The following is a 27777-nucleotide window of genomic DNA, read 5'->3' as shown; positions in this document are numbered from 1 at the left end:
ATGAGGATATTCTCAACATTTGTTTCGAAATATGTACGTGTGAAAAGACTGCGAACGGCAGTGTATAACGTGTGCATAGGTGACCGCAAGTGCGCGAGTTATGCGCGCAATTTGTAAACGCCCCCGCGTCGTGTCGCCGGGTCGATTGTACAGATCCGCGCGTGCGAAGGATACAAAAGGAGAGAATAAGAGAAATAAGATGAGAGACGAAAACGAGGAGGGACGATGGGCAACGAGAAACAGTGTGTCGAGCGTATAATTGGCTAAAGCCAAGTTCAAACGATCGCGTCTCTCTGGTCGGGCGACATTCCACGAGCAGACGAGCCTTTGGTATGCAAAATTCACGGGGCGTGCATAAGCGCGAATGTGTAGGTACGCGCGCGTATGCACGTGTGCTCGCAAAAGAGACGCAAATAAACGAAAAGGGGCACTGAAAAATATATAAATTGCCGCGAGCGTTTTGTATCAATTCTACATATCGGTAATTACACATGTTATGTGGCAACATAATCTACGGAATATTTCGCACATTTTATTTCAAAAAATTATTTAGAGCTCTCTCGTTTTGGCGATCGAATAACAATATTTTGGAAATATATTTAAGTTATGACGCAAAAATTGTGTAAAAAAACATGTATATATTAAAAAAAAAAAAAGAGCTTCAGAATTTTAATAAAAATAATTACACTAGAAAAATTTATCTTACAATTTAAAATATTCATAAATAGACAATGTGCCAATTGTTTTATGATAATGGTGGCTTAATTGTACCAGAAGCAACCTGGTAATCTGTTTAAAAAGTCAATTCAACATGACAGGCACGTTCATCGAATGTACTATTGCTCAATTCTCTTTGTTCTGCAAAGAGACGCCACATGCAAACACGATCCTAGCGAGGGACTGCGTAATTGCAATTACTTAGTCGACAATTAATTGCGTTGCCTCGGCGTTTTCCTGGTTGGTCTTATTCTTTTACATCTTCCTTGTATTCACACGCGGAAAAATGCGGCACGTACGCGCGGCATGTGTGTAACCAACTTTGAACAGCGGAGGATCCTCGTAATAGCGTCACCGCATGACGTAACGTTAGTGATGATAGAAAACAACTTTGGAGCGGGAAAAAAAAAAAACGATCGTGAAAAGGCCAAGTCGACGCGGTATAATCTAGCAATGCTCCACTTACGTAACGCCCAACTATTGATGAAAGATTTGTTTTTGATTGAACAGAATATGTATTATTTCGAGAGAATAATCGCAGAAAATTCTTTTCACCCACCCGTACGTTGTTAAACAAATCGCTCGAGCCTGCTAATTAAATTTGCAGATTTCACACAATTGGGAGATGAAAATTATGCTTTGTCGGATCGAGAAAATATTTTGCAAATTTTATTAATTCGAGAGAATCGTCGAGCGTCACGCGAGTCAATTAAAATCCGCGTGATCAAGTGCCCTCCTTTGACGTTCGATTGTTCTGTGAAATCGGGATCTGATACCGTTGCTCTAGATATCGATATCGATCCGCAAAACCCACGGCGGTCTCGTCGCGCTTGCGAAATCGGTTCGCAGCTGCCGCGGATATATTTGCGCGCGAGACACAGTCCATTGGTAAATTACCCGGAATCTGGGCCAGTTACAACACCTGACGGGCAGCACGGTGAGGCGCAATCTTTGACACGAATGAGGGTCCGACTAGGACGATGAATCTCAATCGGCGGTACGTCGATGCCAAATTTTAAATCCGTCGTTCCTAAACACGATCGCGGCAGTGCGGCTCAAAGGCAGATCGCGAGTGAAAGTTCAAATTAATTGGTTCGTTGTGTCACTAAATTATTTCGTGGGATAAAATAATTTTGTTGGCTTATATACGCCGTTTATATCGTCGCAAAGTAAATAAATTTTCAAATAAAATTTAATACGGATTTACGCTGTATTTTATTCGTAGTCTACCTCTGGATAGGATAGACACAATCGTGGCTGCAGCGAACGGAGCAACGAAGAAATACGTATGCACGAATGTGAACGAGCGAATACAATTATAGCCGTGGACGGCTGCTGAACACTCGTAAAACGCCAATGATGATCTGAGCCTAACGCCTACTCGACTATAAGTCAATATTTACGAGACATTTAATGCGAAAAGGGTAAGGTGTGCTCGCGCGCTCGCGGCGAGCTTTACACAGGATCTGCCCGAGTTAAGTCAAAGTAAACGAAAGCAACAGAGTGCAGGGTGCCTGAAGAAATTGATTACAGTTTTACAATGTAACGCGGGTTTAGCACGTAAATACGCTACTGACTGACTGAGTAAGCAACTCGACTCTTTTTTTTTTTATTTTAAATAAATAACAAATTAATCATACAGTAAAAATTCACAAAACTCTTAAAAAAAAAAAATAAATAAATAAATAAATAAACGCGTAATCAATCAGAAATTTTTGTTTCGGAATTTCGAATTAACTGCATAAAAAGTTATTTAATTTTTACTTATTTTTTTATCGTTAAACAAATAACTTTATTTTCAAATATCGATAAGGAACGAATAATATATTTCTCGAATTTATAGAAAACTTTAATGAAGTGTTATACGATACATATGATAGATTTGTTACGGCAAAGTTGAAATAGAAACACGCTATCCCTGTCTTTAAAGAGGCACACTCACTCCGCGCTGTTAGGCCCGTCGAGGATCGACGGGGATACACAAGTCTGACATAATCTAACACTTGGCGACGGTTTCGCACACCTTGGGTTAGGTAGATTTGCGATCACCTGACGCCATCATCGTAACCCTTAACCGCGTAATTCTTGAGGCTAATTAACAGAATCCGTGTCACCTAAATCACGTATAAACCACAAGAAGTAGGACTTTCGAAAATTAAAAAAAAAGAGATATACTAATAGAAAGCTCAACGTGGGTTTCAAAAAACTATACTTCGCGATCTGAATTGTTGAGATCACGAAGATTAACAGTGGAATATTGGAAATCGACGAACATTAACAAACGTCAATTCATTCAAGAATCTGAAATATCGCCCGAATGGATCGTGATGAATAAAAGCTTCTGTCGACGAAGTAAACACAGATGAGTTTCGGCCAATGAAAAGCGGATTCGATCGAGTTAATGCGATTCGGTAAATGGACGGAACGAGACTCGACGGCTAGATGCATCTCTGTACAGCTGTTGCTTGTACGAGGATCAAAACGAGTGTTAAGACCTGCCGCTTCACCTCACCACCTAATAACTTTAAACGTAATTAAGATACCATTAAACTTTAATGACATTAATAATTCATTAAGACGATAACAGAAAGAGTGACGTTCGCAGACGATGACGGTATCGACCAGGACGTCAATCAGATTGCACATGAAAATCGATATGCAAATATATTTAAAAAAGGAAAGAACGGTCGAGAAGGGTCATTAGAAATTCGATAAAAAGCCTCGGTAGGCCGAAAGGCTTGGAAAAAACTATGTCATTTATCTCAACGAGGTATCTTGACACATTTTTTTTTTTTTTTTTTTTTTTTTCATCTCTCTTTAACGCATACGCATGCAACACATACATGTAGAGCAAACGCCCCGGCAGTCACGGGCGCGCACACGTGCGCTCTATCGCGCGACTATTCATACACACCTGCGGGTGTTACTCCTTGTAGTCGCCGCTCGTAAGCACCCACACACACGTCCCCGATAAATCCGCCCCGTTCTTGCGTTACACTACTAGACGTATCCCGGTGATTTCGCAGTTCCGCGACACGTGTGTACGCGTATTCGCGCGCGTACCGAACGAAGTGAAGAACGCGAGAGCGGAGGCTTCCTCTCCCCTTACTCTCTCCCCCCGTCCCTCCTTTCTTTCGACTTTTCTGTTTCGCCTTGCCTCGGTTTTCCTTCTCTCAGCCTGCGCGACGAGAGCGCGTACGTGGTGAACGGGGAAAGAGCAAGCACGCAGCTCGGTGTACCAGCGGAGACTGGCGGCTTCCCCTCGGTCTCGTCGAGTGCCGGCCGCTATAGCGGAATAGATATATAGAGCGTCACATATATCGTGTATACACGGTGTACCCCCGCCGCGAAGCAGGAAGGGAATCGCGGGGGAGTCGGATCCGTGAAGGCACAACGGTGGGTGCCCTTCCGGGAGGGAACGGAGGATAGGGTGAGCGCGCGCAAGAGAAAAGAGAGAAAGGGGAAGGAAGAGAGCAGGTCGCACGCTCTCGACGTTGTGACGTAATTCGAGTCATCCTGGACGTATATTGCGTAGAGGGTTGAGAGAGAGAGAGAAGGCGAAAAGGGGAGCAAGGGGCGTCGCCGCGTGGTGGAGGATGCGAACTCCGATGGTGGGAAGAGGGCAAGGGCGCGATGGTGGGATACGGTAGCGTGAGGAGAGAGAAAGGGGGTACGATGGCGGTCATTAGTGCTACTGGGACACGGAAGCGAATTCTCGGGTGGTACCCTCCCGTGTTCAACCTTCGCCGCTACTCTATCCCTCCAACCCCTTTATTTCTCCCCTCGCGCGCGTTGCCTATCTCCCACCACGATCGGGTGGCACCAGAGCCACCCTGCCACTCCACCTGTACCGTCTCTTTCTGTTTCGGGGGTGCGAGCACGATGCAACCCCGCGGAGAGCAAAGCGGCCCGGGGGTACGCCTGCACTCTGCAGCTCATCGACATATATAGAACGCTCCGTCGGCGGAATCGAGCCCCGTTAGGGGTAGCTCGCGTGTAACGCGGCCGGTCAGGGGGTTCGGTGGAGGGAAAGAGAGAGGAAGGGGGATTAGGTCGCGCTCGCGACCTCGTCCTTGCCGGGACAAGATCGCGGACGTTCTCTTTCCGCGGTCACCGATTTCGCATCGACGCGTACGCGGAATAAACTACGCTTGTGCGCTTTCGCCCTCTTTTCTCTCGGGGTAAAAAATTTTAATGCAAGCTTCTTTCAATTCTTTTTTTTCTTTTTCAGTTTTTTTAAATTTCATCAAATGATCAGGTTGCGCGATAATGCTTGGCATTTCACTTAATGGATTTATGTAACGAGTCAATCGATCACTTGGAAATACCGAAGGTTGCGAATAAACATAATATTCGCTGCATATCGATACCTATAATCTGATTCTCTGCCGGACTTGGTTCAGAATGGGGAGATCAACATATTTGCAATAAATATCGTCGCGTATAATCATTAATTATTCGTCTGTTGACAAAACTTCAGTTATATTAATTTTACTCGAGTATTTATATCTATATCTGCGGGCAGATAACCAAAACTTGCAGCATTTGTTACGTCGACGTAATTAATATTATTGAAACGTTATAATTAGAAAAAATAATTATCTCACTCTGGCTTATAGGAATTCTCAAAACAATGTGTATCGTATAAAATTTTTATTGACTTATATACCATGCCCCTCAACGAGTAGATGCCGTTTCAACCGGAGTTTCTGAAAATTTGTTCCCTCTCGAATGTTTCGCGCATTTTCCAACTCACGTCAATTTACGATCGTAAAGAACCGCCGCTAAGTGAAAATTACAAATTTGTTCCCACGTGAGATCGTATTCATAGCGACGGGGTGGTTTTCGTGTATAAATTTACCAGCGAGCACCCTGCAACGTAATTACGAAACTTCCTTAATTTCCGCGGATCCTTTGTGCTTTGATTTACGTCCCGTAATGGCGGCGATTATTTCCTGCGGATTCATACGACGTATCACAACGTATTCGTGCCATGGAAAATTCAGCCGTGCGATATCACGGCGAGCGCGGCCGGGCCATGATCGGCCGTTATATTGCCGCGATACATAAAAGAAACGTATCCTTCAAAGTTGCCCGAAGAGGCAATATTGATCAACGCTACACTGAACTCTGACATTTGGGATTATAGCCGGGCGGGAGCCCGGAGCTCCGCTCGCTCGCAGAGTTAACCCATCGCGGGCGTAGCATCGTGCTAACTTGCGCCGAAAGATCATAGTCCAACAATCCCTTTGAAAACCTATTCATCTCTCTTCAACAATATCGCGGGATGATTGCGACGAATTAAATTTCGTTCATAATATCGATAAAAATATTTTCTATGCAAAATTATATTTTCTGATACGTTAATTGTATATTTTTATGTATTTACGCGGAACTACTTTTTTTTTTTTTTTTTTTTTTTTTTATTCTCCCTTGAAACATTTTATTCATTCTCACTTACTGAAAAATGCAAGAATAAAAATAGCAAGTGTACCGATTCACGTGTTAAAAATTGATCGTCCGCTTTACGCTTTACGAGTATTATTATTGTCGTAATATTAATCAACGAACCCTTTGCGGAACTATTGCGCGATATAGCTTCCTTTATTGCAAAATTGGTCTAGAGCGAAGCTGCTCTAGTCGATTGCTCTAGCGTCATACCGGGTCAAGGCTTCTCTCTAACGCGTCGACGTTGGTGTTGGTGATCTATTCGCGCAGCATCGGAGTTGGCTTATTCTACGCGCGGAACAGCTCGTTCGATCGAATCGGCAGTTATTTCCACGCTGGATATCGTACCAATTTTAACACCGCGCGCGCGACACGAGACAGGTTGAGTCAATACGCGAATGTCGATATACAGGTGTAACATCCAACTCGATTAAGCGTTCTGCTAGCCTTCGCCGTGTCGGACCGTACTAGCCCGGATGCCGTGTTCGTATGCGTCTCACAGGTGTGAAGTGTCAAAAGTGCGGCGCCGCCGAGTCCAGCACTCACAATCGAAATTAATGTGGCGTAAAGCTGACGCTAAATGCCACGTGAATGCATTCGATTGAAATAATATTCGTCGCGGAATATATAATCAGCGAAACGAGTCGATTGTAATGTTTGACGAGAGCTGCGAACCAAATATCCGCGCGCAAACTATAAATGCTATTTCGCTGCCGCGCGACAAATTCAATAAAAAGCATCGCGTATATAGATATGTATTGGATTACGTTTTCATCGAATTGTTTTATCGAACGAGAACGGCCTTAACTTCTCGGAAAAAAAAAAATTAATAAATTAATGCTGAGTGTAATAAAGAGGTACGAAAACACCGAGTTTGAAAATTAAAAAGTTTTATCGCATCTCGAGGCGCAACGTTACGTTCCTCCCGGCATTGCTAAAAACTCGCTTCAATCCCGAGTAAAGTTTGTTTTCCATCACGCGACTAAGCTCACGTAATCGTTGTGGTCGTGCACCGAACATGAAATGAATTTTATCGATTTCGATACCGGAATAGGTCGCAAAGCTATGCCAACCCGTTCGATTGCTCTTCAATGAGAACAGGATTCGCCGCGACGTGACGGCGATGAGTTTCGAAACTCGACTCGGTGAAGTTGCATCTACTTGGCAGGATTCGTAAAGAGGAGGCACCTTCCGCAAAGCCTCAAGTATAGAGTGAGCAACGAGCCAGGAAATCGACACAGCGTTCGCGTAGTATATCCATGTTTCGAATATGATTTGGGCATCTACGAAATTGTATAACGCGCTTCCACATTTGGTTGAACTCGTTGGTGTTTGGGCTGATGGAAAATCGATATCGTAATCCAACGAAATTGTATCGAGAAGCAAATTCGATAGCCATAAATCATCGTATTCTTATCGCGATCGTTAAAGCGCGGATGCACGATCGATTTAGCGAGAGTAAAAATAATTTGATAATTTAGAAAAGTATTATATTAACGGGATTGGAGTCAACTAAATTGGCGCTGTTCCCAACGATGCGTTTCGATATTTTTCTGAAATTGCACATCTCGAGCGATTTAATTGCGCCGATAGCAAACATGATTTTTGCAACGCGATTTTCTTGGCTGGCGGAATGATACGACCGAGAAATTTGCTGGGCATCCGGGCGAGAGGACGCCGTCGGGAATTTTGCAGCCGATTGTGCAGCCTCTCGCGCGCAGGAATGCCTCCGTTGCGCGCGTGCCGCACGTATATTCTCTGTTCTACAAGTGTTTATACACGTTGCACCGTGTTGTCGGGTTTGGCGCATACCGTCGCGAGTGCACACTAACGAGATGTTTCATAACGGCGGATTTGGCGGGGGCGCGGACCCGGAACGATTCTCTAATCACCCCAGCGACGGCAATTAATCCCGAGATGTGCGGGCGGTAGAAATTTCAGTATTCGAGCCCGCTGCTTCGATTTACGGCGTCTCGAAATTAATTTCTCGTCCGGCGCGCATGATTTCATTCTCATTCCTCGCATCTTGATAAATCGCGGGGCTCGTGTAATCGCGCGCGTAACGCCACGCGTTGCTGAAAGGTCAAAAGTTTCGTGCGCGCGTGCTAATTGATATAGCAACGGGAAAAATTGCGGCTGCCTGACGTCGCAATAAAGGGCAATTAATATTACAAAATTAACGATACCGCTTCGCGCGCGGTGCTGATTAAAAATTGGAACGTAAAGCCGCCGAAAACATTTTGCTGGTTCGCGAAAGCAAAAAAGATCCGCGCCGTGCGCGCGTGCTCGAACGACGATATTACCAAACTTATTTTAGGCATGTATTTTAATAACCATTACGTTCATAAATATAATCTACTTTGACGTAGCACTGAATATAAGTCAATCGTTGAATGAAGATTAATAAATCAATGAAATGAATATTTAATAGTATGCATTCACTGGATGGGGCTAGAGGGAGGGAAGGCTGTGATGTAATATACTGCGCAACGCGCGTTAGTATGCAATTTAATTAATCTAGTTCTGCAGTGGATCATTATACATTACAGTTGCATAAGATTCAGTACACTAGTTTCCATGTGCGAACTAATATGCGAGGTCGATTATTATTGCTTCCTGTAGATCGATTTAATAACGTCATTTAACCGTTTCAGTTATCGGAGGGGGCGGTTTTAACGGCAAATCAATAATTCGGTCGCATTCCGAATATAATAGCAAATGGAACGTCATAAAGATAGAGGTGCCACTGCGTAAGTAACGCGAGTCCTTTCAGCCTTCGTTCGTCGATAAATCAATCGGCGCCGTCGTATGTAATGATACAGCCGATATAAATGGCATCTTTATCTTTATTAAACCCTGAAAATATGTATAGCTCGTGCCGAGGGGAGCCGATCGTAATAAATTCCGTCGGAACGTCTTGTTCCGATCTGATAGAATTTCTCATTTTTGACCTAGTTTAACGGGAAATTTATATTTCAGGTGCGTTTTTGCCGCAACCCCGACAAACTTATTTTAGAATCGTATTTCCATAAAAACGGACGGTGAAAAAAAAAAGAAAAAAAAAACACGCGGTGCTATTAATAAAAGAGAGATTAAACTTTTTACGATAAACTAAAAGAAGTTAATAAATAATATACCTGATATTACACGTTTCAAGTCAAAATCAAAAAATTAAAGCATGAGTGGTAGCATTATTTTACCCGATTTTAAGAGATTAGGAAGATTAAGACCGACGATGCGCTCGCGTTAAGGAGTAGAATAGCGGATTTCCGTGGAACCTTCATCGTTGCAGTATCGCAGAAATTACGCAACATTCCAGATTACTCTTTCAGCCTCGTCGCAATTCTAACGCTCCCGAGCAGCGATCTAACAGCCGGTAATCTGAGCGAGACGAGAAAAATAATCGTGCTCTACTACAAGAGCTTAATCTCCGCGGCTTTTTCCCCTCTTTCAGGAGAGATGCGACCGCTTATAAATACGTTCTTGGATATTAATCCGCGAGGAGCCGTTTCGTTCTATCTTTCTCCACAAAAGAGATTACCCTTAATACAAGGCCGTTTTACCCCGTCCGATCCGCGATGCGAACTATCCCACCGAGCAACCTTTTCTCTTTATTCGTCGGAGAACGTAGGAAACGCCCCCGTGAAAAGGAACGGCACACGGTCGCCCTTTTCACATCACATCGCATCGCCGTGGGCGATAGTTATGCAATGTGCGGTTACCGACGTGAAATGGGTCATCGGTAGGTGTATCTGAGACAGAAAATATTGGGGGGAAAAAGAAGAAGAAAAGAATGAGGAATACGATGCCAAGTAAGAAAGACCATGCGCGAGCATCGATTCCAGAGATCGCTTTGCTGTCGCAAATATTTTTCAGAAAACTAACTGGCTGATGTTTATACAGTGTTTTTCGATGTGCAAGCGTATCTCGCAGAAGCAAACATAGTATAAGAGAAACTTGGATTTAATTTTTTTTTTCTTTTGCACATGACAGAAAAAGAATACCCGAAAAGTTCTCGACCAGCGCATTATTAATCTTTATAAATTACGCAACAGAATTAAATTATAATTCTCAATTACTGAAAGACCGTGGCGAGGAACATTTATCCGTTAAAACGTATTACGAACGTCGTTCTGTCATCGCAAGACGTCCGCTTATTTACGACAAGATTGTGAGCACGTCGAGGATTCACTGTCGGACGTTGACAGTCTGCCTCAATGAGGAAGTCACAGGCCAAGCCGACAATCTTCTCGACAATACTCAAATTATCATAAAGAAATTTAGCAACGGCGGGGACGATGAAGGCAATATGGTGGTTTCGCATTTAAAATTATTATACATAACAAACGCGAGACTCATTATCGCGGTGATTATAACCGCGGTGTTGCTATCGTGTTTTTTTTTTTTAGCGTTGTTTCTTTTTTTCTTCATATGTTATTTTTTTTTTAAAGATTGTTAATTGTAATAGGTAATAACGCGGGTAACGTCGACAAAGTAAATCCCACGGTAAAAAATATTCCGATTGATAAAATTAAAATAAAGCGAGTGGCTTCGACTTTTCCGAGACGTGAGCAAGTTGGACCGATTAGTTGTGAATAGCATCGACGAGATATATGGCACGAGATCGTGAATATCGGACACTGTCTCCGGCATTTACGCTAAAATAATGTTATTGGTGATCTCCGCGTGCTGCATTACGTTCAGGCGGGTGTACGGCGTGGATTAATTGGCAAACTTTCCGGAATAGCACTTCGGCCCGCACCATCGTCACCAGATGCAAGTGCGAACGGTTTAGTTATGCGCATAACAGATGCACCGCATAGTTCCCGTGTGCAAATTAAGTGGTGACTGTTCAACGAGCGCCGCGCACGCCGTTGGGACTGATAAAATATTGAAGCCGCGACGCGCCGAAATGAGATATTTCGAGCGTGCCGAGTTAAACATCCGCGTACGCGCCCCGAATTATTGCGGCAGTAATTCTTAGATGTGTAGAAAGACCGGTACATCGTAATATATATTACCGCTAAAGTTGAGCCACGTTGAACCACGGGTGGCACCCGAATGAGGCGACCGCTTGTAAACAAAGCAAAAAAAAATTTTTTTTTACACGTCGTAAAAGTATCATTCTTTTTCAGCGTACGCGGACACAAACCAGCCAAGAATATCTTTTTCACGTTTTTGATATTTCTTTCTTAAGACTTTGCTCGCGTCAGTGACATAGATTTATATAAAATTATACGCGGCGTATACGTCGACCTTGCAATTGCTTTATTACGCACGCGATTCATAATGGCCATAAAATTATTATACTATTCCCCGGTGCCAGCGAATCCGCGAATAAAAATGATAATGCCAATAATTGTGACAACGACAAATCAAAAATTCCATTTTCTGTTTGCCAAGCGCTGTGCGGCGCGTAGCATTTTTCATGCACACATTCATGGGATTGTAAAGTCTCCGGCCGACCTGGATAAACCACATTGCATTGAATGACACCTTGATCCCTGGACGACGATATCTCTCTTAACGGGTAATGGATACGTTATAAAGTAGGAATTACGAGTTACGAAATTGCAAAGCCGCGTGAAATGTACTCTATAAAAATACACTGTTCGCGTCAGCGGTCGCATAAAGCTGTCGACAGCATTTGAATGCAGCTGACACGGCGTTATATAATACAAAAGGCAAATCGTTTACAAGAGTAATATCACTGTCATCCGCGAAATTCATCACATCTCGCGAAAAATGAAAAATTACTCGCACAGAGAGATTTACGTTATGTCACAATAATTTTACAATAATTTTTCAAATTGAATCAATAAATAAAATTTCGCTCCCTGTACTTTATGATCGCGCTTCGACTTATTTTCGCTCGTAAAATAATTAAAAGCAAATAATTTCGCAGGTTCTTGTTTCTAATTAAAAAAGGATCGTTTTCACTTGTTAAAGATACGAGCCGCGGCTGATTTTAAATCTGCTCGCTTCTCACTTCTCAGTGAAAAGCTCTTTTTCATTCGAAGTGGGAAGAAAAGATGCAAATCTGCATTATGAAGGCAACTTCGTATTACTTTACCACACTTGAAACGACTTGAAGAACATCGGGGGCGGAGGATTAACTTTGTTATTCCGATTGCCTTTTTACCTCTTTTTCGACCGCCGTCCCGGAAGATAAGAGAGAGAAAAGAGAGGTAGGTTTATAGTTTCATAACGCTTTCGGCCCTCGTCACGGAAACCATTAAAAACCGCGTCTTTCGCAGTTTTCCGAGAGGTCCTTCTCGAGAGAACGATCGATAAAGGGGTTGGAGCCACCCCTATCCGGCGCTGCTGCCACCTCGGGACACTCTTAAGCGAGAGATCGTGGGACGGGCGGTTAAAGGTCAAGGTCGAGCTATTTCCTACACGAGCGAATCCCCAAGTCTTTCGGATTACGTACCGAAGAATCGACACGGAGGAGGGGACACGAAGAGGGCCGGTCGGGAGAAATCGACCAGGATGGCAGATACAATGGCGCTCTATTACTTGGCACAATTCTGTACGGTGGTCCTTTCCGCGACGGTCGCTTCTCAATCCATCAAGGGTGATAAAGAGTGAAAAGATGGAGGGACAAAGATATAACCTTGATGAAAATCGCCAGATGGGATGAAATAACACGCGTGGTCGTGACAAGGATGCGGGTTTAATTGTATCACGGCGGCTTTTCTCCACGTTTTCTTCTCTTTGTGAAAATATAGCGTGTCGTATTACTCGCCCAGGATATTTCTTTGTCGAGAGATATTTAATTTTTTACGCGCGTATATTCCATTTAAAACATTTATAAATAGAGGTAAAAATTCTAACGTTCGCACATTCATAAACGAGCCGCTTCGAGTAAAAGTGTATGCACGCAGCTTGCCAGGGAATTCATAATTTATATTAAATCTCAAAAGAGCAATCAGAACGCAAAGCGGAAAAATGGTTTAGGCAAATATGAAAGCAAGAAACTAGGTCAGTTGTAAAACTGCGGGATTGCGCAGAGACTGGAATTTAAAACGCTAGAAAATACAAAATTGCGATGAACAAGCCCAACGAACGTCGTCGTGACATTTCTCAAGAAATGCGAGACAGAACGAACGAGAAGAGAGGAGAGAAAGCGAAGGAAAAAGAAAAATAAAAGAGTGGAAGTAAACGTGGAGCAGGTATTGCACCGTCGAGCGTCATATGGCGGTCGCAGAAATATATTGCTCGGCCACTTAAGACATTTCTATTTCACATTGAATTTCGCGCGGACCATCGTTCAACAAGTTCGCATCGATTCGTTACATTTGCTACGAAAGCCGGTCTTTTCGCCGCGCCTCTCCTGCTTTTTATAGCCGTCTGTTTTTGCATCGTTTCTAAAATGATTACACCCGAAACCATACGGATCGTTCGATACGCGTTATAAAGTTCGTCCCTTTTACGACGTCTACTTAATTTAACGGAATATGTCGCTCGTAATCACGTTATATCGAAGCGTCGCGAAAATTCGATTTTCACGGGCTAAGAATACTTGGCGCGATATAACAAAAAATTATTATCTCGCTAATATACATTTTTGTACGCGATATATGATTTTTTTGAGTGTCGCATTTCTACATAATTTTTGCCGTTTGTATCGAATTTGAGAAAAAAACTTGGCAAAAGATTCCAAATAAAGCTTTTCGTAACGCGTTCGCGCGACTGTACTTGGAGTTTTTCGCCGAGGAGTGCGTTGTCATTTCCCTCGCTGTGAAGTGCGATATAAACGAGACGGTTTAGTTATCCTTGTCCGGAGCCCGGGGAAGCCTTTAAACTGCCAAGATGGCTGACGATACGTAGGTGCACGCCCACGTGATCCTGCACAGCCACCACTCTGCTTTTTCATCCCCTGCCTACTGCGCTCCTTTCCTCCCCGAGCGCATTCCACCCATTTTCGTTCGTCTCTCTCTCGCGCCGCGATCGCGCTCTTTTTTTCTCCTTCGCCTCTTACCTCGCTGCAACATATCCATCCCGTCCACCCACATCGGTGCCTACAAAAACGCCTAGTTTTGCATAAGTGAGAAAACCCCACGCCGTCCGGCGACCGAGTATCCCTGATTTTGGCTAATGCGAAAGCGATGTAGCTCGCGCGCTTTTTAGGGGGTCGCAACTTCCAAGGGAGTACTAAATCCTCCTTCGTCTCCGTTATTCGTCCCGAACACGCGCACGAACGTGGCCGTGCGTACGGTCAGTATCGCGCAGGGACCAACCCCCCTAATCCTCGGGCTCACGCCAGAGGTTTACGTGCAAAATCGAGTCATCCCGGGCGCAGAAAACCAGGGCGGGTGGTTTAGCTCTTCACGTTTCGCCCATTTTGACGTTCCCGCGATGTGCCCCGCGCGCGTACGAGATACCGGCTGACATCTGCGCTCCGCGATAGATCACGATGCGGATGACATCTCGCATTATATGCATTATATGCGCTCGCAAACGGAATTCCAAGATGTTCTCAGCTCCGATCAATTGAACGCGAATGCTCGCGGGTCAAGGCTTCGCGAGAGCATGCGGTCGATAAACGCGTACCCTCCCCTCCCTCCCCTTTTCACGTACGAAGGCAGCTGCACTTAAATTTGTCGCTCGATCACGAGAGTCTTTCTTCGCTTCGACAAATAATAATACAAAGGAGTCGCGATATATCGAAGTAAAAACTGCATTATTCATAAAGATTCTTGTTTTCAGAAAAGGGGCTTTCTCTTTGCGCGCGGCTACAGTGGGAAGCTGCGGTACGTTCGTACGTTCGTATGCAAATTTTCAGCAGATTGGATTCACGTATCGCTCAATTCAATTTCATAGTATCGGACGTGAGATTGAGACGGTGATAAATCGCTGTCAATCATGAATTACGAGGCTAAGACGAACGATGGATGATGATGACGGCCGGGTAAAACGAGAGCTACGGAGAGAAATGCTGGAGGTAGACGAGCGCGCAGTTACCAAATACGGGTCACAGCGCCTCGTCAATAACGGCGCGCTACGTCGATGCGGCACATCGCCGACAACGACGTTGACGAGGCCGCGTTTCACGAACACTTTAAGAATCCTCGAATCCGGTAATAGCGGCTCGTGACAATGGAACCACTGACACAGTTTCGCGAACATCGGGATCCCTTCGGACCCGTCGTTTATCTCACGCCGATTTGTCAAATCGATCGTTCCGAGGCGGAGAGGGACTACGAAAAAGGAAGCCGAAGCAAGAGCGAAGAGAGAGAAAAAGAGAGACAAAATCGATGATATTGCATTTCTCAACGTCTTTTCTTTTACGGCAGTTTTCTCGCCACGTTCGATCGTGCCCACGTAATTTTATCTCGTTCGGACGATACGGGTGACGTTTCTGACACGGTTCTGACATTGCTCGTAGGTATAGAAGTTCGCGGCCACTTCCGCCTAATCCCTGAGTCCTGAGGGTACGAAACCTATCGCTCACAGACACCTGCTACTCTCTCGCGGTGGTCAAACACGACCGAAAGATTTGATTCGATTCGCTTCTCCGATTTCGGAGGTGTTCCGCGGCGAAGGGAAAGTACACGATAAACGATAAAAAGAAATATTAATTCGACAGTACAATATTCCATGTCATAAATAATATAAGACGGTCTATTGTTATTAACAATAATCACCGTTATTTTTCCTCGTCGGGTAAGAAATAAAATAAAATTCCAGAACGGCAAAGATATTACGGAAAACGTATGAGAACGATGGTAGAAATTCTACATGCGTATCGGATATGAAAATTGTTGCTTTTGCTTCTCTTTTTCGTCGAATGCAAACCATGGACAAGAAATATCGATATAACCCGTACTTCGAAATGGAGTCATACATCGTGGTCTCGACTGCGCTCTGATGAAGAATGGAGCAATTTTTCGAGCTCGGAAGCTCGCAGAAATCGCTCCTACGAAAGCCCCGATCATATCGACTGGCATCTCTCTCACCGGCATTTCCTTCTCTTCCATCTCGTCGGCATCTTTCAAAGCATCCGCATAATATTCCCACATTTCATACAAGATATGTATATTTTCATATATTAAACATAATTCCAAGCATAAAGTATTTGAAACAATTAAATTAAGCTTCAAATTTAAACGTGAGAGTAATAATCTCTTATCATTTTAACTAATTATTTTTTTACATTAATTTTTTTTTTTTAGCCAGATCAATAAAATAAAAAAAACAAATCGAACTTTTAATACGAAAAAGTTCTACATGGCTCTTCACTTTAGAATTGCATAATTAAAGCATTAATCGTGATACGCGATATGTTCTAATATTATCAAAATATTAAGAAAAAAGAGAAAAAAAAAAGAAAAAAAATTGTGAGCGCAAATAAAATTGTAATAATTTTTTAGGAATATTCCGGGATGCATTTAAGATCGCGAGCTTAGGGTAAGTTTATTCTCGGTTCTCTCTCGGACGAATTCATCATCGGGGAGATAAATTAATGTCGACTAAATGCTGGAGCGCCGTCCTTCGGCCTTGTCAGAGCCGACAACTTCCAAGTCCCACTACTCAGCGAGTTCCGGGCCCGAACGGTCTAAATTACTTCGAATCGAGTTGCTGTCGAAAGTCCTTTATAGAGCCTACTACGAGAGCACGAATGTTTATACAGCAGGTAAGACCACAGCCGGGCTCTTCAGTCAATATGATCGGGTTATCGATTTTATCGCCGGGAAAAATAGTTGCTTGTGTAAAGCGCGCCTCGGAAATTTATTAAAAGTACGCCTCTTCTATTTTAATGCAGTTATTGCAAATTGCATCCAGTAATGTGGACTCGAGTTTCCCTGTTTTTCTGCCCCGGTTTTCCATAAATAAACTTTTTACTATGCACAAACTATCTTTTATACGTTGAATTATTTTTGTTTCTACGTTCTATTCTTTACTTGCTTCATGCATTTTTCATTTTATTAAAAAAAAAAAAAATTGTTAATCTTTAATAAGAAACACGGATTTGTTCAGTATCATTGTCGAGAAAAACTTTTCAGTTGTGAACATTTTCTTTCGCATTTTTTCTGTTTATCTCTCTTCGGTTAATGTCTTAAATATAAATATGATAACTCTGCAATTCGCGAGAAAATGTCTGGCAGACGCATTTTACGATGGCTATTCTTATTCCGTTGACCGGTGATTTTCTTGAATTTCGCCTGGAATTTAATCGACAACTCATACGCCACATTTGATTACTATGACCGAGTAATTAAATTCAAGTTTCTATAGAAACTTAAAGTCGCCGATGCGGAAGAAGAAGCTAGAATGTGCTGCTATACTTTCTTGGATGACAAAGCGCCATCCTCGAGTCTAATTGCGGCCGTATCCGGGAAATATTTAATTGAAGTACTTTAATTACTTCTTCGATCGTGAGATATAATTAACTGCTATTAATTACATACAGTTCATTACGCGAATAAGAGAAGTAACAAGAATGTTAAGTTACATATGCTGATATTTTTTATAATATTTACTAAGAGCGTTTTTTTTTTTTTTTTTTTCCCTATAATCTGCGAGTTTTACGAGCGTAAAATTTAAGAACGAGCCCTATCAAACGTAGGAATAAAATTTTTTATCGCATCAAGGAAATATATAATTATCACACAATTATCTGTACTCGATGTATTTATAATTTTAATAAAATCCTGAGTTAAATGAACCATTGATGTAGCAGTCTGTACCTCCCCGTAAAAGAACACGCAGTTATCGCGCGCTAAGTTGGACATTTCCGCGTACAACACGTCCTTTCGACGGTGAGATGGATGATGCGAGTTTTGTCCGTATACAATGGTAGCATTATCTCAGCGGTGGATTAAGAGCTTCCGCGTTAATCTTCGCGGGAATTGTTCGGTATGCGGACGTGCGTTGGACGCCGTTGGTGAAACCCGCGAATGAACTTGGCGATATCGAATTGCGAATCGACGATATCGGTCTCGAAAACTTAAACCAAGCTCCTCTTAAGCGTCCCCCTCCCTCCTCGCCGGCGTAGACGGCCAGACAGCCCGTTTCGGTCGGCAGGCACGTTTCTGCGGTAGCCGCGACACCGTTTCGACCGAATTAGCGTAATGGGTGCACTGTGCCGATCCTCGGTTGAACAATCGCGCTTCGATTGATACACTTTGGCGCAAAATAAAAAGTATATATATAATTGTGCAACCGTAGACGGAAAAGCGTACTAAAGCTTTACGAACGAAAAGCTAACTTTTATAAACCCTATGGCACTCGACCAATTCATTTACATTAATTTCTCTTCGCAATAATCATTTAACAACAGTTTCGAATTTTTAACTTCGCGTTAACTTCTTTCTCTCCAATTGGAATATATTTTAAATTTTACGCTGCACCCGCAATTCGACTGTTTAATTCCGAGACCTTGTATAACTATAACGCTGATTGCGAGTCTTTCGCAAAGATCTCGCTTGTAAAAGAACCCCGCCGGCTCGATTTTAACCGCCCTTTTTCTGTACCCCGTGTAACCACATTGTACTCCGGCTGAATTATATCCCTTGACCTACTCTCCAACGATCGATGTAGCACTCTGTGAAATTTTTAGGCATGACATAAGCAGAAAACGGTCCACGGCGTGCCACGTGATAACGAGTAATTTGCCGTTATCTCGGTCGCGCGATAAAACATATATTTCTTATCTGGAAAGTACATATACTTTTACGTCACGTTAAAACGCGTCGACTTTCCTGTTACAATTATTGTATTGCAATGTACGTGACTAATTACACAATAAATTGATAACGCTTCCTAGACATTATCGAGTGCTCGCTATAGATATCGTTGAAAAATAAAACGCTGTTTTAGGAATATATTCCTCTTTCCGCATTCGAGACTATCGAACGGCATCTTCAAGAAACATTCATTATTCATGGAACATATGCGCGCGCGAAAAAGCTACGTCTCGTACACTTTTATATAAATTGCAGGAGAAACGAATGCAAAACAGACGCGCACGAGATGCAGAGAGGTACCGGCCGCCTCGTAACAATTGATATCTCCTAACGCCGGAGAGTTAAAGGATCTTCTCTCCCCCTCTTTTTAGATTTCTTCTTAATTCCGCTCACGAAAACTTTGCTCGTTAAACGACGACGGTGCGGGAGCATCGGGCGATAAATGATAACAGGCGTTATCTCTAGTGACCCAGTTGTACGTCGGCGTCTCTTTCCCGTCTCTTTCACTCTCCCCCCGCCCTACCGTTCTCAAAAAGTACCCGCGGCGGCTGTGTGTTGCCATTTCGTATCGATTTCCCGCACGGGGCAACGGTAATGTGTTTGGACGACTTCCATGTGACACCTCGCGCCCGCTCGTGTATCGAGGCGCCGCGCAATCAATGCGAGAACCGAGCTACAAAGAGAGCAGGCGGAGTGCAGGACGCGTAGAGAGCATGCGTGGGTGACGCTCGCTCTCGCGCTCCGAAACCACCCCGGTTTTATTATCTTCATGACCTTTCGCGCGTTCCGCGTTTCCCGCTCCCTCGCGTTGGCTTTGGGGGACGAGAGGCAGCCACGAGAAGCATCCCGGAGATTAACGCGACCCCGGTATCTCATCATAGCACGTTTAACAGTGCGGAATGTGTTGAATAATACAAAATAGGGTATAAAGATAAGCGGGCTGACGTACGCGCCAGACGGAAAAGGGGTGAAGGATACATCGGCACCCTTACCTTTATCCTATCCCTTCCGGTGCTTACCGCGTTAAGAATATTTTCCCTCTGCTAAGTGGGTAGGCGTGAGGAAACGCGTACGGCTAAAAGGCCGTAAAAGAACGTTAAGCCGATATATTTGCGGTATTATTTGTTCGCGGCGAAAATACATCCTCTCGAAAATACCATTTTCTAATTCGTCGTGTTCTACACGGATTCGGAAGTTGGACGAACGAGAACCTTTTCTCCCACGCGCGACGTAACTTCGCGCGTACAATACCTCATTTTCGTTACTTCTGCAAATTTCTCCGGGCGTTCAAACTTTTCCCAACGAGATTCAATCGATTACGTTTAACCTAGGCGACTGCTCGGTGCTATCCGACTCGCTGGTAAATCGAAAATCGAATTGACGCAACTACGAGCGGAGAAGTCTCGCGGGAAGCCTCGCGGGAAAAATGCGAGGTAAATTCTCGGTGAAATTCCCCCGGTCCGTTTTGAAAGCGGGTTGCGGTAATTTTTTAAAGTACCAACGATTGTTCTAGTGTTATGGCGCAATACGTTTCTCGCGTTAAAAAATGAACCTAGTAACGTTTTGTCGATATTTATTCGCTGCGTTATCAGTTCGCTTCGTCCGCGTCCTTTTCGTTTTCGTACCAATTCTACGCAATTGCACTCTCGAAATTGTTTTCCTTTTCTCGGCGCACGTACCGCATGCTGAAAACTACGACTGACAAAGAAGAGAGCCTTTGACACAAACGATTTTTAGGTCGCGCCAAAGGAGTTTCAGAAATTCTGCTATTGCAAGGTATAAAAATCCACCGCGCTTTTCTTATAAATAGGATCGAGTCGTCGAAAAGATCCGATATCTCGCGAACAAGTCGCGAAGTCTAATTTGGAATAAAAAAAAAAGGTAACGGCCAATTAGCAAGCGATGTAATAATAGATATTTCAACTTACAATTCTATGTATAAATTAATTAATTTTCCTAATTCTTTTAACAAATTATTAAGCGTACGAATAAATTTTCAACTAATAAAATAAATAAGAAATTAGAACAGTCCCTTATTTAAATTGACGCGATATCGCGATGGTCGAATTAGAACGCTCTTGTCTTTATTAAAACTCCGCTTGGCAAGCATCACTTGATCGACGGATCTGGTCTCGGCGTGGCGGGAATACTTGATTAAAATAATAGAAATGCACGGTTCTTGAATAGAACGCGAGATTTAATGAGAATGAATATCCTATCTTGTGTTATACTTATAGGTACGCCCTCCGCTTTCGCATATTCAATTATAATCATTTTCGTTCGATTCTCTTCGCAACCTTTACCTCCGTATTATCTTTGCACGAATAAGTTTTCGCTCGCCTTGACCTCCGTTTACCATTCCTCACTATCTTGTTAAAATTCATCCGAGAGTGGTCTTAAGTCAGCCACCAGAGACCAGAATTAACTTTATTAAGATTCGAGAGATGATCTTATTACTGTCGCCTGGCATCAAGGAGATCTAGGTGCGGCGGATAAAGAGTAATTACAAACATTTTGCGAGCGTTATACGAACGTGAGGTCAAGAGCTACGACACGCATCGAGAAGAAAGAAATTCAGGATTAATTAAAAAAAAAAAAAAATCTCTCAGGCTCCGACAAGTAGCAGTTTGCAGTAAACCAAATTAAAACGTAACCCGGTAAATAAACTTAGTCGGATATTCTCACGGAAATTTTTCGACGCTCGTTGTTTTTGTCAAGCGATTACGTGCCATCGTTCGACCGTAACACCTACGCTCCTAATACGAACGATCTGAACCGTACGCACACCGTTTACTTTCTTTCGAAAGAGGACCAATTACTTGGACGCCGGACGATAGCGCGAACGGAATCGCATGGACGAACCGAGAGATGGTGCTTGCCGTTATCCAGGGTCGGGTACTGCAATGCAGCTCTTGCCCCTCTTTCGTTCCCTCTCGCTTCGCCATTCCCTGATGCTCTCGCTCTGTTCACCCCGACGCCGGGCCACCCCGTCCTTCAATTCTTCTCCACCTCCCACGCGTTTGCCGTCCCGTGACCATCGTCGCTCGTGCACTTCCATTTTATGTGATTCGCCCTTCCCCATCTATTTCCCTCGATTTGCGCCTCGCCTTCCTCTTCAAATGTCACCTCGTGGACGATTAACTTTTGCGTCTACCGTACCCCCTCTCTTTTTTTTTTTTTTCACCCTCTTGCTCTATCTAAACCCCTTTTTCACGACCGTTTGATTGGAGGGAAACTCTTGACCACCGGCCAGCCATTAACCACTTGCCCCTCGCCTTCAATGTTTCCGAGTGTATCTTTCGTGCTATTCTTTTTCCGACTCATTGTGGTTACTAGCCGCGCGGCCAATGTACGCTTTTAAAAGAGACTCGGCACGCTAAAATAAACGGCTTTCGTCGCAACGTGATTCCACCGCGGAATTGCCGTTACGTGTTCTTTTTCGAATTCATATCTGCGATTAGTTTAACGTAGCCATTGAACAATATTATCGTATCGTTATCGCGAAATAATTAACGCGGAACAGTAAAATTGTTATATTTTCTTCAGCTATGATAATTCCATTACTAACGAAGGATAACATCCTTTATAATTTAGTGGCAAGAGAACGTGCTCTCCGGTTAAAATAACTGCTCGAGTATATTGTTGCCTTTGGATTAATTATGTTATTGCGCGAATTTCACTCCGGATACGGGGAAAAGCGCGGCGATGCATTCTTGGTGCGTGCCCAGCGTTCTCCACGTGTGTTTATCGCGGGAGCGCGATATTTTGAGTTGTTACGCGATCACGAAGCGCCGTACCGAAACGATCGGACCCGATGAATGACCGGCTGACGGACGAGCTCGTAAAGAAGACGGATAGAGAACGCCAGGAATAGATATATCCGCGATTATCTCGTGACCGCCTCTCATACGTACATCCTGCGAAAACAATGAATCACCCGAGGCTATATAACGAATCTTGTAACAATCGCGTTCTCGATTCTCCAATTTTTTTTTTTTTCTTTTTTCTTTTTCTTATTCCATCAAGTAGCTTATTAATATTAATCTCTTTATTTTCATAGCGATAACACACGAATCACGAATGCATTTCTCGCATTAATTACAACCCGCCGGCCTCGCTTCCTCGTCTAATTCACGTTATCGATTTGCGAGCAAAGATAAGACCACGAATAAACGATAATAAGATTAAGAATTAAACGCGAAATAAAGTCGCGACGTCGCTCGTATTCTAACTGTCAAACAAGACGTCATGCCGCGCACGTCGTGGCGGCCCAAGGTGTTAATGGAATAACAGCCGAAGTGTGCGGACGCAAAATACGGTTTCTCCGCGAAATAACACAGCGCGAAACGCGTTATCCATTTCGGTCAATCCTATACAAAAGAAATTGTTCGCAAGTAGCGCGATGATTATTTTCTCAATTGCAATCCTCGGAATGAAGCAATTCGTCACTCCCGCCCGTGTAATTACTCGGCTCACATTTGCAATTTGCCGCTTTCGATAAAACATCGTGAGCGTTGTATTGCATTATCTCGCGGACTGTTTGACGCGATACGCATGGCCGTCGCATGCGTGCAACGTCACGCGCTCGTATAGATCGCGGTTGACGAGGAACACGCGAGAGAAGCAATTACCGTTCATCATTCCAATATTCCGCGCTAATCGGACCCTATCCTGCATTAGACGATAATTCTCGAAAGCGTATCAAATGACTACCTCATAACTGTTAAACTACCAATCACTAATCACCAATTGCGCGTGCGGGGATTAATAATTTCACGCGTACCCGCGGCACCCCCCCCCCCGGGAAAACTGCAATTTGAAAACGCGTTGCGTGATTTAAGGGGAAATCAACTCGCGATCCGTTTTCGAGCAGCCGCGAACGGCGAATAGCTGCCACTTTGCGAAAATGCGCACGGAGATATATCCGTAGGAAGCTCGCGACGTCAGAATTCACATCGAGGGCGTAAAAGATTTCTATTTATTCTCCGCGAAAACGAAAACAAAATAGTTCCACGCGCTTTTCTTTTTCGACGTTGCGACGGTGCTTCGAGAATAGCAGCCTCCCGCCTTCGCGCATTGCGCAATTCGGCCATCACGCGTGTCAAAACTGTTTGTTATTTCGGCCGACGTGCCCCGAGAACATTTCCTTCGTACGCGTATATTTATTAAAATAATCTGGCGCACGGAGCAAATATCCGACCGCCGATACGCGGCTCCGTCCGCGACACTTTTCGCCTTGAGTTTGTCGCGCAATTAGCGCTCGCCAAGTTCGCGCCGAGGAAGAATCCTTAATAGCGCGGCGGACGACGCGAGAAACGATGTGATAACGTGGTTATCGGTTTAAAAATAGCCGTCCGATGTGGAGCTAAACGGTGCACGCGCGCGGAGGTAGACTTACGTTTCGTACGGTAGCGAAATAATTTGCCGTTGCCCGTGTAATTCAATAAAATTACAAGCACCAGATGTAATCGCCCGCGTGAATAATGACTGTTGTTCGCGCGCCCCTGCAACGTTGAACCGTTTGGGGAAGAAATTTGCTATCAAAGTCGTAAATAAAACATGACAATCCCGAGATAATAATTGTCTCCTCGAATCAATTGCGTGTCTTCTCTTTGATTGCACGTACGACGCTGGGATTCCTGAATATTTACCGCCTACGGTGATCCGTTCCGATACGTTGCGTTCACCTGCCATGCATTTCATGCGACATTCAACTATGAACTTATAATATCATTCGAAATTGAAAGAAAACGAACATTTTTACAGTCGCGCAAGTAACGATAAAAACGAAAAAGCTTGATTCCCACCGTATTCTGTCATCGTTTTGCGTATAATTCATGATAATTTGCGATATATTGTTGAAGAGCTCGTTAATAAAATTACAGAGTTAAGGTGATACATAAATTTAAACGTACATTGGCCTCCAGTCAAATCAAACTTCCGATCGGCGTTTGCAAGTAATTTGCAATTTGTGTCTTTTCGCTGACAATAATAGCTACCGATCACGCTATTTTTAGGCGTAGCCGACGGTCGTGATTTATCTACACGAAACAATTGATTAAAAAGTTTATCGATTTCTCGCGAAAGCGTATTATTGAGCGGTTATCTTTTATTTACACGATACGAGTTTATATTGCTCCGTAATCCTCGATTTTATCGCGATTCGAAATATGTACTTCTCTCGCACGGTGTATGCATATGTATACAAGTATTACAAGTGTCCCGATACAGGCGAGCAGGTCGTAAATTAGGAGAGCACCGGAAGAACACGAGGCCGGAAGTGGGTCGTGTTCGCGCGATCGGCCAGGTAGAAACGGGGCGGGCTTTATGGCCAGAAGGTGGAGAAGCGCCGTAGAAGATATAGAGTAGGACCGAGATAAAGCAGGAAAACCCAGCGCGGTTGGATAACGATAGCGCATAACGCCGGAATTGATTTTATGCCGCACGTAAAAGCACGGAGGGGTTCGAGGGTTGTAAGCCGCATAACCGGCTGCTCTCGCGCCGATCGTAAAATCTGTCCCGTGGCCTAGTTTCGCTCAGGACCGAGTTTCGGATGCAGCTCGCGTATCGATCCGCCGCTGACAACTACGTTTTCCAATGCCAATCGATCGAAGGAACGCGAAACGAATTCGAAGGAGCTCGTAACAAAAGGGAAGAAAAATTGAATTCGCGTTGAGCTGTGCATATCGATACTTTCAATTTTTCAGACAATTGTATATAAAAAAAAAAATAGATTAACAAACCATGAGGTTTTAAAAATATGTGGCAAACGCTTTTTTTCTCTCTCTTTTTTTTTTTTTTTTTAATTTTTACGTTACTTTAGAAATCGATAAACTGCTCTTGAAACGCTTATTTTTCTCGGTGTATAATAAAGAGATAAGAAATCTAAAACGCCACTCAAGAGTCTATTAACTATACAATAAATAATAAAATGTATTGTCGATGCGTGATATCAAGATCGCAATGCGACTATCAATAAGATGTAAACGTCGATGATTACTTCAATTTCTTTCCGTTTTCAAAGACGGTCTTTTTTTTTTACGCGACTAAACTTCTCGCTGACTTCTCTGAATTTCTTTTTTCCGTGTTATCGTACGTTACTATCTCTGAAAGCGGCTTTAAACGTCGCTTTAAAGGTTTTAAAACCTCTGCAAAATCCACGTTTCCCTTGAAGGAGCCGTAAAAACGTAACTGGCAGTTAAATTCATTCTTGCTACCTGCATGATGAAATAATTTACGATCCGCAAAATTATTATAAAATCTGCTGTACAAGGAATTTATAATATTCCAAAAAAAAAAAAGCGTTTAATTCAAAGTTGTATTTCTGAATATGCCGTGCACAGCGAAGAACGTAATAATCAATCGGAAAAAATTGAAACCATTCTAACGCACATTTTTTCAGATAATTTATTGCGAAATGAAAATAAAGTCAATCGACCGTAGATCGGAGTTCATCGAAATATGATTATCTCTCCCGTTTTCAATATCATCGAGAATGGCCTATCCATCAGCAAGAGCACCAATTATATCGATAAACTGCTCGTCCATGCTTCATTCGCGGATTTTCGAGCAGAAATTCAATTAAGCTTTTACCAGTTATACAGATTCTATCAATTATGGGAAATATTATCGTCAAAGTATAGCGAAATTAATAAAACGAGGTCCGATACAGCGCAAACAAAGTAGATCTTATATCATCGAAGTTTCGACATAATGTCCCCCGCCTTTTTTAGGTTCCCTTTCTGAGGGACATAAAAAAAAAAAAAATAAATAAATTTAAGAGGAAAGCAATCTTTCTTCCGGTGCTTCTCTTTCCTCACCAAAACTCGTCTTATTTGCCGGCGCACTTTGCGAACTCGCTAACGGCTTGCAAGCGCATAGCTGCGTCGTTCTCGTCACGCTAAAACAAATTAAAACTTCGGAGGTCGGAGTGCACCTTAAACGCGCACGCTACTTCACCTCGTGTAAACAAAACCGCAGAAAGGGGTTATCGACCCCACGGACTTGCAAACCCCGGCAACATCACCCTCGACGCGGCTCGTATCTCAAGTTCGCGCATATAAAATCAAGTGCTACAGCGGTTAAACCAAAAAGTTTACGCGCGCCTGATGTCGAGAAAGTAAGAAAGTATTAGCGAGCGGAGCGCCGTATATTCGCCAAGTTAATGCCGGGACAAAGTCTGAGGCGCGGGCCCGCTGGAAATGAGAAAATTCCTTTCTTTTCGATGTCTCGTGTGGCGATTTAACACGCGCCGTTTTTCTCGCACGTTGCTCCAAAATTAAGCGCGCCGTATATATTTCGTGACGCGCTGACCTTTGTCAACTGACGCCTTCATATGACCCCTTCGCAAAGGAAACCCGAAACTACGATCCAACCATCACTGTAGTTATATCGAGCTATGACGTCGAAGGTGAAAAAAAAATCTAAAAAATTCTTTTTACAATTGCCTACAACAACATGAAAAAAAATAAAATAAAGTATATTATTTTGTTCCAATTTTTTTTTTTTTTTTTTTTTAATGTAAAAGTTTTAGAAATAATACTTCTAAAAAAATATATACGTCTTCTCTTTAACGTCGATTTTATGTGTTAGATCGAAAAGTTTCTCGATTCGAAAGCGGTAGATTTTGGACAAATAAAAATTAATTGCGACACGTAAAATAAAATAATACGACGCGATTAACGACGCATCATAGATCAAAGAATGGTCAGGCGGAAACTTTAATCTACTGACATGGCATTTCCGGCAAAACTCGAATATCTTCGTATACCAACTTGAGAAACTTGCCGAGCGAGGAAACTTAGGAATAATTACGAGTTTCGTGGGGGGAGGGGCGGCTCTCGCGAGGTACAGATAAAAGAGGCTGCACCATTCCTACGCGGTGTCCTTTGAGTTTCCTTCTGACTTTTATTAGTTAAGT

At 43.3% G+C, this 27777-nt stretch overlaps 1 protein-coding gene across 1 annotated transcript in view; it reads right to left on the bottom strand.

The window, feature by feature from the left end:
* The window catches only part of LOC139102569 (protein Tob1), a 62161-nt gene extending 58179 nt beyond the window's left edge, over positions 1-3982 (bottom strand). Inside the window, exon 1 of the mRNA XM_070656567.1 lies at positions 3632-3982. The gene's annotated coding sequence lies outside the window, so the exon portion shown is untranslated. The remainder of the gene's footprint in view (positions 1-3631) is intronic.
* Positions 3983-27777: the final 23795 nt, after the last annotated feature.

This window comes from Cardiocondyla obscurior, linkage group LG05, assembly GCF_019399895.1.
Source record: "Cardiocondyla obscurior isolate alpha-2009 linkage group LG05, Cobs3.1, whole genome shotgun sequence".
In the NCBI taxonomy this organism is placed as follows: domain Eukaryota; kingdom Metazoa; phylum Arthropoda; class Insecta; order Hymenoptera; family Formicidae; genus Cardiocondyla; species Cardiocondyla obscurior.
Note: the sequence above shows the minus strand (reverse complement) of the source record. Positions and strands in the feature narration are given on the sequence as shown.